At 38.4% G+C, this 18937-nt stretch overlaps 1 long non-coding RNA gene across 1 annotated transcript; it reads left to right on the plus strand.

The window, feature by feature from the left end:
• Positions 1–906: 906 nt before the first annotated feature.
• On the plus strand, positions 907–17178 carry LOC104088559 (uncharacterized). The gene is made up of 4 exons (XR_011415942.1): positions 907–1026; positions 1404–1471; positions 15832–15922; positions 16944–17178. It is a non-coding gene; the product is annotated as an uncharacterized lncRNA (long non-coding RNA).
• The last annotated feature ends 1759 nt before the right edge of the window (positions 17179–18937 follow it).

Genomic DNA, 18937 nt, shown 5'->3' on the forward strand with positions numbered 1-18937 from the left:
GCATCCATTATTTCATGTGTCCATGCTGAAATAGTACTTTCATGATCCGAGTCATGTATTTTATAGGCAGGAGATAGAGTTTGATGATACTCTGTCATATGAGGAGGTCCCTGTAGCTATAATAGATAGGCAGATTCGTAGACTTCAAACCAAAGATGTTGCTTCAGTAAAAGTAATGTGGAGCAACCATTCAACTCAGGAAGCTACGTGGGAGCGAGAGGAATCCATGAGGAAACATATCCTTATTTGTTCGAGATTTCAGGTACATAATTTATTTTATACTTTAAAAATTTAGATTGGGAGTTATAGTATAATTATTTTTATAGTGACGCAAAGTGGTTTTAGTAGGTATATCGGTGTGCCTTGATAATGTATGTTGTTGTATTAGTTCGCTGGAGGTACGAAATGTTATTGTTGGGTTGTTTGGACAGGTTGAATTTTTTTGGAAAGCTCCAGTTACAGAAGAAACTCTGTCGATATATATATATTTTTTTAAATAAATTTTTTTAGGTGTTAGTCAATTTGGGGTGCTAAGGAATAAGTGAGAGTGACACAAAGGAGTAGGAATTCTTTTAGATTCAAGGACAACCATGATACAACATTCGAGGACGAATATTCCTAAGCAAGGGAGAATGTAAAACCCCGTACATTGTTAGACTTTAAATGTTGATAATGACAATATTAATGACATGAATAAGATGCCTACCGGTATAAGGACCTACACAGTGTAAATAAAGTGGTTGGAGATATGCCTATAGCACATAGTGATTAGAAGTGGGTGATATGATATATTTATATTAAAAATAAAAAGACAAGAGAATAGAAATTTAACAAAAATAGAATTGGACTAGTCACGTGGACTAAGTATGGTCACGTGATATATATGGATTGGAATCTTAAAGAAAAGGCATTAGAATGAAACATTAAGAATTGGTACGGGATTTAGAGTGCTCGTTTTGGCCGAAGCTTTTAGGCAGCAAAGTTTTTCCTTTTGGTTGCTTGTGTTCTTTCCACTAACAAACGAAAGTAAGAAAATTCCTTCATCCTTCTGGTTTTCTTCACTTCTTTCTTATTTAGTTGTCTACTCTATTATTTAGATGGGTTATTGTAATTGGAAACAGGAGTTAGGGTTGAGTAGCACAGGGAAAAATTGATAATGAAGATTTAAATTTGTGAAAAAGATGAAACCTTTGATTGGGTATTGTACTGTGTTGTTGATAATGTTATTAAGGAGGATTGTAACCATTGTATTGTAAAATAATGAAGTGAGTAAGTTTTGTTCCCACGTAATAGAGGAAAAACTCACAGATTAGAGGATTTGAACCAGTGTCCCTAAATTAATGGGAATAAAGTTGCAAGCTTTACGCATTTATTGATGTAATTTGAACTACTTTATCATGTAGATTGTGAAATTAGTGTCCGGGATTGCTTGAAGGAGGTGTGAAGTGGAAGTTAAGCTTGTCATCTTGAGGTGAGTTGAGGCTTATTCTCCTAGTAGGGAATTTTAATAGATCCCACATGCTCCATGTGTTTGATAAATCTAAGCCATGTCTCCTTGTGCTCCAGTATTCAGTTCACGTCATTCTTATTCACTACGACTTTATATGTGATACAGTTACATGTTTATGCGTATTTATGTGCCTTTGATGGTGATATTCACATTTAGTGATGTATTCAGTTCCAGTATTTATTTATGCATTAATGTGATCACATTGAAGGGAGAGCTACCCGAACTCTCCTTGCGTGAGTGCCATAAGGCCGGGGTTAGATACTCCACGCTCGTAGGGCTATTGTTTGCTGGGGAGATAGGCTGACACTCACCCATGAATGTTGCTAGATCTCACGTACGTAGGGACACTATGTGTAACTTAGTTTCTTTTACAAGCTAGCTATTACCTTACGGTTCCACTTCTAGCTATGTACTTGCAGGATCATCCTACTATTTTAGACTTTTGTTTGTTGTCAGTTTTCAGCTCTTATACTGCTTACATTCTTTCAGTGGACGTATTTCTTTCTTGTTATGTTTATCCTAGAAGGTCTCGTTCCACCTTCTTAGGAGGTAGCCCGTGAGACTTTCTGAGTATCATATTATGATACTTAGCCCGTGATGGCCTGCTTCTTTTCTTTTCTTGGATGCGGATACTACTGGCCACGTTACATGCACTATAGGATAGGACTAGCTTTTAGCCCAAACACCTTCCCGCTTCTCTTCTCTGTGGAAACTCGGACTTAATATTTATTTATATTTTCTTAGAGTGCAGAGTATGCCCCAAAGGCATATATGCTCAGTACTCGTAGAGGCTCGTGACATAGTCTATTGGGTCTTATACAGTTTTTTTTTTTACTCTCAGTTGGGTATTTTATTAAGATTTATGACTAAGCTCTTAGTTTGAATTCAGTTTTATTTTTGTTTATAATTATTTCATGGCCTCATTTTGGGTTACTTTAGTTACCATGATTCTTAGTACAAATTAGTTAAGGGTTCACTTGACAGGTTGTATAGGTCGGGTGCCAATCACGTCCTACCTTAGCTTTTGGGGCGTGAAATAAGACTGGTAATACTGAGTCACGAACTCTAACTAAATACATTGAATGATCTTAAAGATCGAATATATAATATTGTTGGAATAAGAGTTGACAGTACAATATAATGGAAAGACTCCAAGGGACTGCGACGACCAAACAGCTCTACCTTGAGTCCTTGCGATCAACACACTAATTCTACTCGAGTACGATATCTCTAATACCTGGCTCTACACAAAAATTTGTAAAAGTGTAGTATTAGTACACCACAGTCGGTACCCAGTAAGTATCAAGACTAACCTCGGTTGAGTAGTGATCAGGTACAATCAAGACACTCACTAGTCAAATTGTGCAATATAGCATACAAAAATAATAGAAAATAAATAGCAGTGATGGCAACAATAATCAACTTGTGACATAAACAGCAAGGCAACAGGAACACCATAAATATTGCCCAAACGAATAATAAACACAAGTACAACCAATTAATTAAGTCCTTCAAAATATACATCTTTTATCTATAAGTTTTTCAAATAAAAATCTTTAGAATATAATCCGTATAATTAAATATATCCCGAATATACTTTATACAAATAAATATCTTACGAATATAATTCTTTCAATTAAATTTCTTTCAAATATAATTCTTTCAAGTAAATATCGTTCGATTATAATTCTTTCGATTAAATACCTTTTGAATATAATTCTTTCTAGTAAATACCTTTCGAATATAATTCTTTCAAGTAAAAGTCACCATGTGACACCTCATTTAACTTTCCTGGTGTGAGAAATATATTCAACATATCACATCGAACGGAATGGTAATACCTTTGTGCACTTGTCTCATTCTCACCCGATACATATATATATATATATATATCAAATCAATTGGCACGATAATACTCTTCGTGTATTTATCTCTTTCCCACCGGGCATACATATAACACTACCAACTAGGTAAAAGAAATGCCAACAACAATAAATGAAATAAAGTGGGAGGCACACAGGAAGCAACAACGACTACAAGTCACTTAGAAAACATAGTTGCACAATAACAGGTCAAGATAAAGGCATGAATGTATACACAATGAAAACGATATCACAATATAATGTATGTCTCTTGTCCTCGCCGACACGAGAACACCCTTCCTGCCATGAACATATAATGGCATGGCATCACCCTTCGTGCTTTTACTCTCATCCTCACATGATAATATAAATGAAATGGCACGACATTATCCTTCGTGCATTTTAAAAATGGCACGGCATCACCCTTGGTGCATTTTAAGAATGGCACGGCCTCACCCTTCATGTTGTATATTTTCCTCACATGATAAAATAACTAAAAAGGCACGACATCACTCTTCGTGCTTTACACTCGCAAATAGCACGACATCACCCTTCGTGCTTTACTATAATGACCTGGCCGATCGTTTTGAGTATTACAACCTCGTTCCCCTATTTACTGCTCAAATTATGCTTTACAGTTGTTGTATGACTTACCGGGATAATTGGTTCGGGCCCGCTGAGGTTTTGAAATGAATTGAGACACTTAGTCTCCAAGATGAAAACATAAGTTGAAAAGATTGACCGGTTATTGACTTATGTGTAAACGACCCAAAGAGAGTTTTGATGATTCCAATAGCTCCGTATGTTGATTTTGGATTTAGGAGCATGTCCGGAAAATTATTTGGAAGTCTGTAGTTAAATTAGGCGTGAAATAGCTAAATCAAAATTTAAGTTTGGAAGTTTGATCGGTTTTTGACTTTTTGATATGTGGGCCGGAACCAGATTCTGGAAATTGGAATAGGTCTGTTATGTCATTCATGAGTTGTGTGCAAAATTTGAGGTCAATCGGACTTGATTTGATAGGTTTCAGCATCGAATGTAGAAGTTAAAATTCTTAGTTTCATTAAGCTTGAATTTGGGGTATGATTCATGGTTATAGCATTTTTTTGTTGTGATTTGAGGCCTCGACTAAGTTTGTATAATGGTTTAGGACTTGTTGGTATATTTTGTTGAGGTTTCGGCGGCCTTGGGTGAGTTTCGAATGATTAACGGGTCGAATTCGAACTTAAGAAATACTTGAATTTTTCTGTTGCCCGTGTCTTCGCACCTGCATATGATGAACCGCAGGTGTGGCCCGAAGAAGCGAGAAGCCCTTCATAGAAGTAGACTGGTCACTGCTGTGCAGGATCCGCATGTGCAGATTTGTGCACGCATAAGCGCGACCACAGAAGCGGTGACACTGATCGCAGAAGCGGAAGGATTTGCACATGCGAAGGAACCTGTGCAGAAGCACTACCGCAGAAGCGGTCCTAGACATCGCAGAAGAGAAAACAGCTAGCCAAGGTTGTCTCACAGATGCGAGCTTGTTACGCAGAAATGATGGTCGTAGATGCGACCTAGTGTCCGCAAATGCAGAAACGCTGGGCAGAATGCCTTATATTCGAGGGTTCAAGATTTTTATCCATTTTCGGATTTTGGAGCTCGGGTTGGGTGACTTTGGAGAGGATATTTTTCACACAACTTGGGGTAAGTGTTCTTGAATCCCTTGTGATTATATTTCGTGAATTAATCTTCATTTTTGGTGTATGATTATCGAATCATCAAGAGAAATCGAAGTTAATTTCTATAATTTGATAAAACATATTTGTGAGTTTTGAATACCGATTCAGAGTCGGATTTGAGTGAAATTAATATGGTTGAACTCATAATTGGATGAGTTATTTGATTTTTTGAGTTTAGTCGGATTCCGATACGTGGTCCCCACTGTCGATTTTTCGAACGGAGTTAGAAATTTATATAATTTGTTAAATTGCAAGCATTGGAGTCTATTTTGATTAATTTTGCACGTTGTTTGACTACTTTTGTATCATTTGGCATGGAATTTAGGAGATATAAAGGAGTTCAGAGGTTGATATTTGCGAAATGAAATTTCTAGAGTGTTGTTTAGTTTGCCCGATATTGGATTCGTCTTGTTCAAGGCAAGTAACTCTTCTATCTTGGAGCTGAGTGTATGAAACTATACGTGCTATGTGTTTGGTATTGAGTTGATGCACATGCTAGTTGACGTGTGTGTGGGCGTGCCCCATGTGAACTGTGACTCCGTTATTCCTGTGGTATTGTATAGTTACATGAACTTATCTGTAATCATGAAATTTCTACGTACTAGAGTTATCGAGTTGTGATTCATGTTACAAACCATGTCTTGGCTACATGCTTATTCGGTGGGGACCCATTGAGGTCGTTACTGCTTTTGAGTTATTTGCTTACATTGAAGTTTCATACTCAGTCATGTTCATTCATTTTATATCATATCTCAGTCTCTGTTGCTACATATTGACACATCATATCATCATTTTTGGGCTAGTTTACTGACATTGTGAGCCCGAGAGACTGGAGAGATTGATGGCTGAGTGAAGCTGAGGGCCTGATTGTGAAGATATTGATACTATAGCACGTGAGTTTTTCGTGCTGTTTATAGCGCCTAGGCTGAAGGAGACCCTCCAGAGTCTGCACACCCCCTTAGTGAGCGCGGTTGATTTATATTGAGGGATGGATCTTTTCTGGGCATGGATCCTATCCGAAGCATTTATACCTAGGGATGGATCGTCCCCACGGGATGGATTGTCCCCACTCAGTGCTGAGTGACTGATGGTCAGTTGATGTATATATTTCGGGATGGATCTTCCCAGGGCTGGATTATCCATATACAATACTTAGTGATTGAGCATGATGAGTTAAAAGTGTGAGACAGTGAGATTGAGTACTCTGAAAGTGTGAGTACATGAGTTCATCTCTTATATACATTGCATTGATATGCACGCATGACATACATGCATATTGTTATGAACTGTTGCTGGTTACTGGAATTTGACTCTGACCCTTGTCCCAGCTCGTCACTACTTTCAACCTAAGGTTAGGTTTGTTACTTATTGAGTACATGAGGTCGATTATACTCATACTACACTTCTGTACCTTGCGTGCAAATGTTGGATGTTGATATTGCGGAGATTGACGGGAGATGGATTTGAAGATGTGACTGCGTTTCGATTATAGCTGCCTCTTGTTAATGGAAGCCTTAGATTATAAAGATTTGTTTATGTACATTTCGAACATATGATGTATTTATTTCATACTAGCTTTGTAAATTCTAATCTTAGAAGTTCATGATTTATACTATCACTCCTTGGGAATTGTATAAGTTTCAGATATTTTCTTTTACTTAATTATCTTGTTAAATTTCATTGGAATTGTATAGTTGATAACTGGCTTACGTAGCGGGTTGGGTTAGGTTCCATCACGACTAGTTAGATTTTGGGTCGCGACAAGTTTGTATCAGAGCTCTAGGTTCATAGGTTCTACAAATCATGAGCAAGTGTCTAGTAGAGTCTTGCGGATCGGTATGATGACATCCATACTTATCTTCGAGATGCTACAGGGAATTTATGATAATTTCCTATCTTTCTTTCCTTATCGTGCGAAATTGATTCAGCTTGAAACATAATTCTTTGAATTCCTTCCACGCATTCGTGTGCACATGTGAGCACTCGGTATTAGTCGTGCATCACCGGCTTGTGATTCCATGAACGAGGTTCAAAATGTGTATTTTGTGTTTTGGTGATGGGCTAGTCTGGAGGACTTGAGGCCAGGTTTAGACCACAGCTCAGGCTCAGTAGCTTCGGTTGTAACTTGTACATTTAGACTCATATGTACGATAGTGTCCCTATGAGTGGAGCTTGTGGCTCGATGAGCGGTTGAATGGCTATATGATGAGTCTGATGTGACTGCGAGATGTGTTCAGATGGGTTAAATGTGATGAATAAAGTTTACTTGTGACTCAAGATTTTTCTAATGGGTACTTGATTTCTGTCTTGATTTGACGTATAGTCTTGAGTTATGAGTATATTGAAAGATCTTAAACATTGTCTAATTGTGGAATAAATTAAATTCTTATGTCTTGTTAATGAGCTTGGACTCAGGAAGATTAAGCGAATGCGCAGTAATTGTGGTTGCAAAAGGTTATAGCAAGATGCCAATTTGAGGCTAAGTAAGTGGATTATCTCATGCAGAGTAACCTACGTAGGTGTGTTCCTTATAATGTTGGGTGGAGAGTTTCTTTTCTACCAGCGAAGTGTATGTATTGAGATTTGAACTTGAATCCGGTTGGCAAAGTTGACTTGAGTGTCAAGAGAATAAATGTGATTTAGTGGATGATTGAGGTATCATATAATGCTACGGACGGTTTAATCTCATGGCTATATATTAAATTTTAGTTCTGGTTTGGAACATACTTGTGGATCAATTATGATTGCAGAGGTTGAGATAGAGGATGACTCGAGTCAGGAAATTCCTTTATACGGGTAGCATTACACTTTATGAAAATATGAAAAACATTGAATGATTAAGTTGTTATTTGAAAGATGTAGTGTGCACGGAGTTTGAATTTGATTATTGGTGCTAAGGTAAGTTTACTTCTTTGGGTGTTGTAATACTAATGGGTCATGTGTCTTTCGGCCTGTTTGGGGTGGAGCAATTTAGATTTGAACAAAGTGGGTGAATCTCGAGAAGGTACTAATGGATTCAAAAATGTATAAGTGGCAATAGAAAATTTTTCGTATTCGTATATCGCTAGGATTGGTTATTTACTTTGGATGGTGTCGGGACTTGCAATAATTATGTATAGTGAGCTTTGGGTAAGGGTCGTAGTGTTCTGACAAGGAGAAGTGTTAACTTGAGGGTAATTCAGAAGAAACTCGGAGAAAATAGGACAATGGGGTAGTAGGCTGGACCAGTATGGTAATGGTGTGCTCGGTTCTTTTGGGTGATTAAGATGTGGTGAAGCTCTACAAAAGTTGGTGGCAATATTCTTGGTTTTGGTGTCCTGCGTGGCTTGGTCGAGTTAGTGGAATTCAGTTCTGATAGCTTGGTTATGTGCAAATGTATATCAAAGTGTTCTTGAGGGTTTCTACCATGGTTTGAACCGAATATTTTCTACCGGTGTGTGGAACGTGTTGTGTATTATGATTTCCTCCTGGAAGGAAGCAAGAGGACGGATTCTAACTGACTGGGTAAGTAATTTGCTTGTGACTCAGATTGTTAATGAGATTCTTGTATTTTCATGTAATGGCCTAATAGAGGCGGCGCGTGGAGTGAGACTTAGATTTGCATGTGCAAGTATACAGTTCAGTTTTGAAGGGATGGTCATGAATTCTTAGATAACATGGGCGGTTCCAAATGACTAGATGAATACTATTACTACTCGGTATTACATATGAAGGGTGCATATTTCAGAAGGCATATTATGTTTTGTCTTACGGATGTTTCATTAGTATTGCGGTACTTACCTGGTTTATAGACTGCTGGTATTCAAATTCTTTTCGATGTGGTACGGAAGAATTATAGAAGTATTCCTCGTGGGAAGATCGTGTATGAGGGGTGAGTTAGTCATTCGAATGCTAGAATTGGGATCAGTTATGAAGATTCATGTGTCCTATGAATTTGGAGATTGGAGTTCTCATAAGCATATTGTTCCAAGGTTGCGACCTGTTTGAGGTGAGTATTTTATTTAAACTCAATGGATGCACTAGTTGTGTTAGTTATTTGTGATAGCTACGCGCTATGAGTGTGCATATAAGTGAGGTTTGAGCCCATGTGCGGGCATCGGGGCAAGTATTCATACTCGGAAGAATGCTTAGGCTATGATATGCCTAAAGTTGACTGTTAAGCATAAAGTTATAACATTTCTCGTATTTGTACCTTTTTGGAGAACTATCTGGGCTATACTTGAGGTTATAAAGAGGCTAACTCCCTGAAAAAACTTGGTAGTTACTATATATGGCTTAACTTGCCGATTTGAGTTGTGATAGTAGACTTTGCACATGCCTACACTATGGCGTGTTATTTATACTAGTCCAGGATCATGAGAATCTTATTTCATTATCATATATATGTGTACTTGTTTAATTGCTCCTGTATGATATGTTGGATTAGAGGCCGGTGACCATGACATGCGGTTGATGTTAATGTCAGCTCTAAAAGAGCTAGTTACCGTTGTTATATTCTTGTGTCTTAGTTCTACTATATATGATGAGCTTATAGTATTGCAGTTATGGTGGTGCTTGTTGAACTTGAAATATGGTTCTTTTCTATGAGACATTTTCCATTTTTGGGTACACGGATTGCGCAGTTGTGGCTTGAGTTATATTGGTGTTTCATGTCCGTGGGATAGTTGTGTTTAATAAAACATGGTCATTGGACCTAGAATGGGTACTATTAGGTTTGATTACGGTATATTTGGGAGGATGACATTGAAAGTCGACTTAGAAAGTGATTATGGTTCTGGTTCGGGTGAGAGAGCTCCAGGACTTGTTGATCTGATAAGGGGTTATGATATTAGTGTGTTTCTTTTGTTAGCAGCAGTGTACGAAGGTTTTGGATTGAGGTTTGGCTTGATATGGGGTTTAATACTAGTACGGGTTAGTTAGAGTAGTTACTGTGATCGGGAATGGTGCTAAAAGCATGCGAGTTGTGTAGTATTCTATGTGATTATATATGGGGTTATGGTTATGGCTTGATACCGCTTATTCAGACTCATACAATGTGTAGACGTAAGATTCGTGTCTTCAAAAGAAATTCTGTATGTTGTAAATTGAATTCCAAGGTTTATTGGCTAAGGTTAAAGTACTGATCTTCAATTACGTGCTATTGTCATGCCTATATGGAATAGGGTGGCGTGGGATCACCCCCGGGTACGTGCGTGGTAAGATGGAATAGTGATTTGATGGCTTGGAAACAACTCCTGGCATGTTCGAGGACGAACGTATGTTTAAATGGTGGAGAATGTAACAACATGGAAGGTCGTTTTGAGTATTACAACCCCATTTCCCCATTTACTGCTCAAATTATGCTTTACAGTTGTTGTATGACTTGCCGGGGTAATTGGTTCGTGCCCGCCGAGGTTTTGAAATGAATTGAGACACTTAGTCTCCAAGATAAAAACTTAAGTTGAAAAGATTGACCGGATGTTGACACATGTGTAAAAGACCCCGAAATAGAGTTTTGATGATTCCAATAGCTCCGTATAGCGATTTTGAACTTAGAAGCGTGTCCGAAAAATTATTTGGATGTCCGTAGTTAAATTAGGCTTGAAATGGCTAAAATAAAAAATTAAGTTTGGAAGTTTGACCGGGGTATTGACTTTTTGATATCGGGGCCGAAATCCGATTCTGGAAATTGGAATAAGTCCATTATGTTATTTATTCCTTATTTGCAAAATTTGAGGTCAATCGTACTTGATTTGATAGGTTTTGACATCGAATGTAGAAGTTGAAATTCTTAGTTTTATTAAGCTTGAATTGGGGTATGATTCATGGTTTTAGCATTGTTTGATGTGATTTAAGGACTTGACTAAGTTCGTATAATGTTTTAGGTCTTTTTGGTATATTTGGTTGAGGTTCCGGGGGCCTTGGGTGAGTTTCGGATGATTAACGGGTCGAATTCGGTCTTAAGAAATGTTGGAATATTTCTGTTGCTGGTGTCTTTGTAACCACGCATTAGGAACCGCATGTGCGGTTCGCAGAAGCAGACTGAGCACTGCTGGGCAGGAGCCACAAATTTGGATTTGTGCGTGCAGAAGCGCGACCGCAGAAGCGATGACACTGATCGCAAAAGCAGAAGGAAACACAGATGCGAAGGAACCTGCGCAGACGCGCGGGCGCATAAGAGGTCCTAGACATTGCAAAAGCGATCACTTTTGGCCAAGGCTGTCTCGCAGATGCGAGCTTGTTACGCATAAGCGATGGTTGGAGATGCGACCTAGTGTCCGCAAATGCGGCAACGGTGGGCAGAATGCCTTATATTCGAGGGTTCAACATATTTATCCATTTTCGGATTTTGGAGTTCGGGTTGGGCGACTTTGGAGAAGAATTTTTCCACACAACTTGGGATAAGTATTCTTCACTCCCTTATGATTATACTTCTGAATTAATCTTCATTTGTGGTGTATAATTATAGAACCTTCAAGAGAAATCGAAGGAAATTTTTATAATTTCATAAAACGTATTTGCGTGTTTTGAATACCGATTTAGAGTCGTATTTGAGTGACATTAGTATGGTTGAACTCATAATTGGATGGTTTATCGGATTTTTTGAATTTCGTCGGATTCCGATACGTGGTCCCCACTGTCAATTTTTCGAACGGAGTTAGAAATTTTTATAAATTGTTAAATTGTAAGCATTGGAGTGTATTTTGATTAATTTGCATGTTGTTTGAGTAGTTTCGAATAATTTGGCGCGGAATTTAGGATTTATGAAGGCGTTCTGAGGTTGATACTCGCAAAATGAAATTTACAGAGTATTGTTTAGTTTGCCCGACATTGAATTCATCTTGTTCAAGGTAAGTAACTCTTCTAATCTTGTAGGTGAGTGTATGAAACTATATGTGTTATGTGTTTGGTGTTGAGGTGACACACATGCTAGTTGACGGGCGTGTGGGCATGCACCATGTGAACTATGACTCCGTTATTCCTGTGGTATTGTGTAGTTACCTGAACTTATCTGTAATCAAGAAATTTCTACGTACTAGAGTTATCTAGTTGTGATTCATGTTAGAAACCATATCTAGGCTACATGCTTATTCGCTAGGGACCCATTGACAGGTCGTTATTGCTTTTGAGTTATTTGCATACATTGCAATTTCATACTCAGCCATGTTCATTCATTTCATATCATATCTAAGTCTCTGTTGCTACATATTGACACGTCATATCATCATTTTTAGGCTAGTTTACTAACATTGTGAGCCCGAGAGACTGGAGAGAATGATGGCTGAGTGAGGCCGAGGGCCTGATTGTGAGGATACTAATACTATGGCACGTGAGTTTTCCATGCGGTTTATAGCGCCTAGGCTGAAGGAGACCCTCCGGAGTCTGCACACACCCCAGTGAGCGCGGTTGATTTATATTGAGGGATGAATCTTTCCTGGGCATGGATCCTGTCCGAAGCATTTATACCTAGGGATGGATCGTCCCCACATGCTGGATTGTCCCTACTCAATGCTGAGTGACTGATGATCAATTGATGTATATATTCCGGCATGGATCTTCCCTGGGCCGGATTGTCCATATACAATACTGAGTGATTGAGCATGATGAGTTAAAAGTGTGAGACAGTGAGTTTGAGTACTCTAAAAGTGTGAGTACATGAGTCCATCTCTTATATACATTGCATTGACATGCACACATGACATACATGCATAGAGATGTATCGTCCTCATGTTGTACGGTATCACGTCATTCATTTTACACTAGATATATGGAGAGAAAATGAAACATCTTATTTGTTGTTGAAAGGATTTTTGGGAAAATTACTGTTTTCAAACTTACTCATATTTTCGGCAACTTCGGTAAACGATTTGGGTTTTAACTGATATACATGAAAGGAAGAATTATTTCCAGAAATCATGATTAAGCTGAGCATTTTATCTCTGAGTTACTTATTTTATTACTTGATTTACATCGTTATGCACTGTTGGTGGTTATTGGTGTTGGACCCGACCTCTTTTCCAGCTCGTCACTACTTTAAACCTAAGGTTAGGTTTGTTACTAATTGAGTACATGGGGTCGATTGTACTCATACTACACTTCTGCACCTTGCGTGCACATGTTGGATGATGATGATGTGGAGACTGACAGGAGCTGGATTTGTAGATGTACATGCGCTCCGGTTGTAGATGTCTCTTGTTCATGGTAGCCTTAAATTAAAAAGATCTGTTTATGTACATTTCGAACAGATGATGTATTTATTTTATACTAGCTTTGTAAATTCTAATCTTAGAAGCTCATGATTTTTACTACAGTCCATAGGGAATGTATAAGATTTAGATATTTTCTTTTACATAATTGTATTGTTAAATTTCATTGGAATTGGATAGTTGATAACTGGATTAACTAGAGGGTTGGGTTAGGTGCCATCAAGACTAGTTAAATTTTGGGTCGTGACAAGTTAGTATCAGTGCTCTAGTTTCATAGGTTCTACAAGTCATGAGCAAGTGTCTAGTAGAGTCTTACGGATCGGTATGATGATGCCCATACTTATCTTCGAGAGGCTACAAGGTATTTAGGATAATTTCCCATCTTTCATTCCTTATCGTGCGAAATTTATTCAGCTTGATACATAATTATTTGAATTCTTTCCACACATTGGTGTGCGCATATGAGCGCTTAGTATTAGTTGTTCATCCCCGGCTTATGATTCCATGAACGAGGTTCGAAATGTGTATTCTGTGTTTTGGTGATGGGCCAGTCTGGAAGACGTGAGGCCATGTTTAGACTGCACCTTAGGCTAGGTAGCTTTTGTTGTAACTTGTACATTTAGACTCATATGTCCGGTAGTGTCCCTATGAGTGGAGCTTGTGGCTCGATGAGCGGTTGAATGGCTATAAGATGAGTATGATGTGACTGCGAGATATGTTCAGATGGGTTGAATATGACGAATAAAGTTTACTTGTGACTAAAGATTTTGCTACTGGGTACTTGATTTCTGTCTTGATTTGACGTATAGTCTCGAGTTGTGAATGTATTGAAGGATCTTTAACGTTGTCTAATTGTGGAATAAATTAAATTCTCATGTCTTGTTAATGAGTTTGGACTCAGGAAGATTAAAAAATTGCGTAGTAATTGTGGCTGCGAAAGAGTATAGCAAGATGCCAATTTGAGGTTAAGCAAGTGGGTTATCTCCTGCAGAGTAACCTACATAGGTGTGTTCCTTATAATGTTGAGTGGAGAGTTTCTTTTCTACCAGCGGAGTGTATGTGTTGAGATTTGAACTTGCATCTGGTTGGGAAAGTTGACTTGACTATCAAGAGAATAAATGTGAATTTAGCGGATGATTGATGTATCTTATGGTTGGTGTTGCATGAGCTAAAGAATAATTTTCATTGAACTGACTGCGGTATTATGGAAGTAATAGAGTATGGGTATTGTGAGTTATGGAATGATTTATTCTATGGCTTTGAGCCAAGTGGGGGAGCCTTCTATAGATGGTTTAATCTCATGGTTATATATTAAATTTTAGTTCTGGTTTGGGACATACTTGTGGATTAATTATGATTGCAGAGGTTGAGATCGAGGATGACTCGAGTTAGGAAATTCCTGAATACGGGTAGCATTACACTTTATGAAAATATGAAAACCATGGAATGATTAAGTTGTTATTTGAAGGATGTAGTGCGCACGGAGTATGAATTTGATTGTTAGTGCTAAGGCGGGGTTACTTCTTTGGGTGTTGTAATACTAATGGGGCATGTGTATTTCGGCCCGTTTGGGGCGGTGCAATTTGGATTTCAACAAAGTGGGTGACTCTCAAGAAGGTGCTAATGGATTCAAAAATGTATAAGTGGCAATTGAAAATTTTTCAGTTTCGTATATCACTGGGATTGGTTATTTACATTGGATGCTGTCGGGACTTGAAGTAATTTATTATATTGAGCTTTGGGTAAGGGTCGTAGTGTTCTAGGAATTATTGGATAATTAGTTGACGTCCCGGGGGCCTCGCGTGAGTTTTGGATGATTAACGGATGATTAATGGATTGAATTCGAACTTAAGAAATGCTGGAATGTTTCTGTTGCTGGTGTCTTCGCACCTGAGCATGAGGAATCGCAGAAGCGGCCCGCAGAAGCGAGCAACCCTTTGTAGAAGGAGACTGGGCAATGTTGGGCAGGAGCCGCAGATGCGGATTTGTGCGTGAAAAAGCGAGACCACAGAAGCGATCATTGCTGGCCAAGGCTGTCTCGCATATGCGAGCTTGTTACGCATAAGCGATGGTCGCAGATGCGACCTAGTGTCCGCAAATGCGAAAACGCTGGGCAGAATGCCTTATATTCGAGGGTTCAACATTTTTATCCATTTTAGAATTTTGGAGCTTGGGTTAGGTGAATTTGGAGAGGTTTTTTCCACACAACTTGGGGTAAGTGTTCTTGACTCTCATGTGATTGTATTTCATGAATTAATCTTCATTTTTGGTGTATGATTATCGAATCTTCAAGAGAAATCGAAGAAAATTTCTATAATTTCATAAAATGAATTTGCGAATTTTGAATACCGATTCGGAGTCGGATTTGAGTGAAATTAGTATGGTTGAACTCATTTTGTGAGTTTCGTCAGATTTCGATACGTGGGCCCCACTGTGATTTTTTAAGCGGAGTTAGCAATTTTTATAAATTGTTAAATTGCAAGCATTGGAGTATATTTTGATTAATTTGCACATTGTTTGACTAGTTTCGTATCATTTGGCATGGAGTTTAGGAGATATGAAGGCGTTCGGAGGTTGATACACGTGGAATGAAATTTCTGGAGTATTGTTAGCTTGCCTGTCATTGGATTCATCTTGTTCGAGGTAAGTAACTCTTTTAATCTTAGAGCTGAGGGTATGAACCCTAACTATACATGTTATTTGTTTGGTGTTAAGGTGACGCACATGCTAGGTGAAGGGCCTGTTGGTGTGCACCATGTTAACTGGGACTCTGTTATTTCTGTGATATTGTGTAGTTACCTAAACTTATCTCTAATCATAAAATCTCTACGTAATAGAGTTATTGAATTGTGATTCATGTTAGAAACTATGTCAAGGCTACATGCTTATTCGGTTGGGACCCATTGAGGTCGTTCCTGCTTTTGAGTTATAGGCTTACATTGCAATTTCAAACTTAGCCATGTTCATTCATTTCATATCATATCTCAGTCTCTGTTGCTATATATTGACACGTCATATTATCATTTTTGGGCTAGTTTCCAGACAATGTGAGCCCGAGAGACTGGAGAGATTGATGATTGAGTGAAGCTGAGGTCCTAATTGTGAGGATGTTGATACTGTGGCACGTGAGTTGTCCGTGCGGTTTATAGCGCTTAGGCTGAAAGAGCCCCTCTGGAGTCTGCACACACCCCCAGTGAGCGCGATTGATTTATATTGACGGGTGGATCTTCTTTGGGCATGGATATTGTCCGAAGCATTTGTACCTGGTGATGGATATTCCCCACGAGCTAGATTGCCCCTACTCAGTATCGTCTATCTAGAAAGAAAATGAAACATCTTATTTATTGTTGAAAGGACTTTTGGGAAAATTACTATTTTCAAACCTACTCATATTTTTGGCAACTTTGGTAAACGATTTGGGTTATCACTGATATACTTGAAAAGAAGAATTATTTTAAGAAATAATGATTAAGCTGAGCATTTTATCTCTCAGTTACTTCTTTTATTACTTTCTTTACGACATTATGGACTGTTGTTGGCTATTGATGTTGGACCCTACCTTTATTCCAGCTCGTCACTACATTCAACCTAAGGTTAGGTTTGTTACTTATTGAGTATATGGAGTCGTTTGTACTCATTCTACACTTCTGCACCTTGCGTGCAGATATTAAATGCTGATGTTGCAGAGACTGACGGGAGCTGGATTTGAAGATGTACCCACGTTCCGGTTGTAGCTGACTCTTGTTCATGGTAGCCTTAGATTATAATGATCTGTTTATGTACATTTTGAACAGATGATGTGTTTATTTCATACTAGCTTTATAAATTCTAATCTTAGAAGTTCATGATTTGTACTATCAGTCCTTGGGGAATGTATAAGATTTAGATATTTTGTTTTACTTAATTGTCTTGTTAAATTTTATTGGATTTGGATAGTTGATAAATGGCTTACCTAGCGGGTTGGGTTAGGTGCCATCACGACTAGTTGGATTTTAGGTCGTGACAAGTTGGTATCAGAGTTCTAGGTTCATAGGTTCTACAAGTCATGATCAAGTATCTAGTAGAGTCTTGTGGATCGGTATGATGACGTCCATACTTATCTTCGAGAGGCTACATGACATTTTGGATAATTTCCCATATTTCTTTCCTTATCATCCGAAATTGATTTAGCTTGAAATATAATTCTTTGAATTCCTTCCACGCATTCGTGTGTGCTTGTGTTCGCTCGGTATCAGTAGTGCATCGCCGACCTGTGATTACATGAACGAGGTTCGAAATGTGTATTCTGTGTTTTGGTGATGGGCCAGTCTGGAGGACTTGAGGCCAGGTTTAGACCGCAGCTTAGGCTCGGTAGCTTAGTTTATAACTTGATTTCTGTCTTGATTTGATGTATAGTCCCGAGTTGTGAGTATATTAAAGGATCTTTAACGTTGTCCAATGATGGAATATATTAAATTCTTATGTCTTGTTAATGAGTTTGGACTCAGGATAATTAAGCGAATACGTAGTAATTCTGGCTACGAAAGGGTATAGCAAGATGCCAATTTAAGGCTAAGCAAGTGGGTTACCTCTCCTGCAGAGTAACTTACGTAGGTATGTTCCTTATAATGTTGAGTGGAGAGTTTCTTTTCTACTAGCAGAGTGTATGTATTGAGACTTGAACATGAATTCGGTTGGGAAAGTTGACTTGACTGTCAAGAGAATATATGCCAATTTAGCGGATGATTGAGGTATCTTATGGTTGGTGTTGCATGAGCTTAAGAATAATTTTTGATCAACTGACTGCAGAATTAAGGCAATAATAGAGTATGGGTATTGTTAGTTATGAAATATTTTGTTCTATGGATTTGAGCCAAGTTGGGGAGCCTGCTACGGACGGTTTAATCTCATGGTTATATATAAAATTTTAGTTCTAGTTTGGGACATACTTGTGGATCAATTAGGATTGCATAGGTTGAGATCGAGGATGACTCTAGCAAGGAAAATCTTGAATACGGGTAGCATTACACTATATGAAAATATGAAAACCATGGAATCATTAAGTTGTTATTTGAAGGATATAGTGCACACGGAGTATGAATTTGATTGGTGGTGCTAAGACAGGGTTACTTCTTTGGGTGTTGTAATGCTAATGGGGCATGTGTCTTTCGTCCCGTTTGGGGCGGTGCAATTTAGATTTGAAAAAGTGGGTGACTCTCGCGAAGGTGCTAATGGATTCAAAAATGTATAAGTGGCAATTGAAATTTTTTTGGATTCTTACGTTGCTAGGATTGGTTATTTATATTGGATGGTGTCGGGACTTGCGGTAATTCTTTATAGTGAGCTTTAGGTAATGGCCGTAGTGTTCTGGCAAGGAAAAGTGTCAACTTGAGGGTAATTCAAAAGAAACTTGGAGAAAATAGGACAACTGGGTAGTAGGCTACACTAGTATGGTAATGGTATGCTCGGGTCTTTTGGGTGACTATGATTTGGTGAGGCTCTACAGATGTTGTTGGCAATATTCTTGGTTTTGGTGACCTGCGTGGCATGGTCGAGTTAGAGGAATTCAGTTCTGATAGCTTGGTTATATGCAAATGCATTTGAAATTGTTCTTGAGGGTTTCTACCATTGTTTGAACCGAATATTTTCTATCGGTGTGGGGCACGTGTTATGTATTGT

Source organism: Nicotiana tomentosiformis, chromosome 5, assembly GCF_000390325.3.
Source record: "Nicotiana tomentosiformis chromosome 5, ASM39032v3, whole genome shotgun sequence".
Lineage (NCBI taxonomy): Eukaryota > Viridiplantae > Streptophyta > Magnoliopsida > Solanales > Solanaceae > Nicotiana > Nicotiana tomentosiformis.